The 2174-nt window shown below is 48.5% G+C and overlaps 1 non-coding gene across 1 annotated transcript; it reads right to left on the bottom strand.

Moving 5' to 3' along the window:
* Positions 1-1390: 1390 nt before the first annotated feature.
* Positions 1391-1495, bottom strand: LOC147692702 (U6 spliceosomal RNA). The gene has a single exon (XR_015300197.1). It is a non-coding gene; the product is annotated as a U6 spliceosomal RNA (small nuclear RNA).
* Positions 1496-2174: the final 679 nt, after the last annotated feature.

Genomic DNA, 2174 nt, shown 5'->3' with positions numbered 1-2174 from the left:
ACCCCCGCTGAAAACAATGGATAAAAACACAGCACTGGCTGGAGAGAGGAGTTGGCCTAACGGCTAGGGCAGTAGACTTCGAATCTGAGGAACTGGATTCATGTCTCGCCAATGACGCTGTACATCCTGTGATTCTGGGCAAATCACTTAATCTCCCCGTGACTCACAAAAAGGTGATTGGGTCCTCATGTAATGCAACTGGTGCTATGTAAGTTGCTCTGATACCCAATTCCGGTCAAGTTCACGCTATATAAAACTCTATAAAATAAATTTAAAAAAACCTGAGAGGCAAGGATGCCACTGAGTATTTGAGGCGCTGCAGAACCAACACCGGCTGAAAGAGCTCAAATGCAATCAAAACCATACGAGGCCACAAAGCACGGGAAACATGTAGACAAGAGGCAACAACATAAAGCAGTAGAGCATAAGAGGATCCCATGAACAATAAAAAAGGGGGCCCAAAGAGCCCTCAGTGCAGGTAGGTATGAACCTTCAACCACCATAACCCTTAGAGTTTGCGTACAAGGTCAAAAACACTTAGAAAGCAGGACTCGAACCATAAATCATTAGATAATCCAAGAACCAATCCATTAGGCCAGAAGTGACTCTCACCAGGCCCAAAGGAACACATTAACACCAAATACAGAATCAATAGAGAAGGAGGACACCTGACCAACATCCCAGAGGCATGACCAGAACCACAAAATAAATTCAGGCACAAATAGGCTGATAAAAAACACTGGAGAAAAGCCGGAAAAATGCATAGGCTCCACCACATCCATCAGCAACAAACAATAGAGAAGCCTCAAACTCGAGCTGTATCTGATTAAACGTCAACAGCTGGAAAAATCAGAGGACACAGTAAATCACAGTCGCAAGTAGGGCAATTCATAATCCATCAAGAGAAACGCTTATAAAGAGCAACACGTACAGGACCACCGTAATCTCATAGGAGAAGTAAAATATTGAAAATACCTCCAAGCTCACATATAGGCTTCTGCCCCGCATGTCAAACAACCAGTCAGAAACAAACAGAGCCATCCCAGGCCTTAGAGGTACAGTACGCCTAACACAGACACAGAAAACATAGCATTATCCCGCCATGCACTGCCCAAAAAAGCATAACCTACAGAGAAGCCATACTACAGGGCCAGGGCTAAGACTCTCCAGTGATGCGAAGCAGTCGATGCTGCAGGAAAAAAGCTAAAGGAACACTGACAACTTCAAGCAATCCAGCAATAAGTAGACAGCTGGTGTCTATGGGCACTGAAATACGAGACCACAACCTATGGGCTTCTATATGTGTGCCTTCTCACAACAAAAAAGAGAAAATTAGCAAAAATAACCGGGTAGTCTATGCCCCCAGACAAGCAGCCAGAAGCAGGACAACCACATCATGGAAGGCATCACAAATGTGCATGTCATCCATGCATAGGGGCCATGCTTACCCCCTCCGAATAGTCCCAAATATAGCATATGCACTGCTGCAGCATGCACCACTGGCCTACATACAGTGCATCGCAGGCCAATCAGCTGGGCAGGGAGAAGACACTGTAAACCCGGCAACCCAGACGCGCTCAACCCTGCCTGATGAAGGCAGTACATTCGAACCCCCCGCTCACGGTTAGTCTGCCCCACTGCAAGCAGATGCCAAAAATCATGCGAGCCCCCGGGGGAATAACAGCACTCACCCCAGCAGGCTTCAGCTCTCAGAAGCCCTGGAGCCTACGATATGAATCAGTGAACCTTTTAACACTTTTCTGCCAGTGGTGAGACCCTTGCATTGGAGGTGCCTATGAGACCAACGTCACAAGAGCTTGCCTCAGAGCTAGAGCTCCTGGCATCCAATGGGGGAGCACTGGAGACATCTTTCAGAAGCCACAGTACAGTGTGCCACTAGTAGCTGAGGGGCCTCCAACATGGCTCCCTCCAGCTGGCCAAAGGCCAGAACCTCAGACCCTGGGCCGGAAGCACAAGAAAGGGGAAGGGAGGAGGCTCAGATGCAGAAAACAAAACCTGCAGACAGACACCTACTCCCTCAAGCACTCACCCCACTCTCCACTGGCTTCCATAAATGTCCGCAATCCGCCCGCACTTCCAACATGGCAGCACTACTCAATACAGCCGCAATGCAGGCCACAAGGATCCAGGGAGCCCAAAAGGGCCAGCACTTG

The sequence above is a fragment of the Lissotriton vulgaris genome, chromosome 9, assembly GCF_964263255.1.
Source record: "Lissotriton vulgaris chromosome 9, aLisVul1.2, whole genome shotgun sequence".
Taxonomy (NCBI): Eukaryota; Metazoa; Chordata; class Amphibia; order Caudata; family Salamandridae; genus Lissotriton; species Lissotriton vulgaris.
This window is presented reverse-complemented; position numbering and strand designations above follow the sequence as displayed.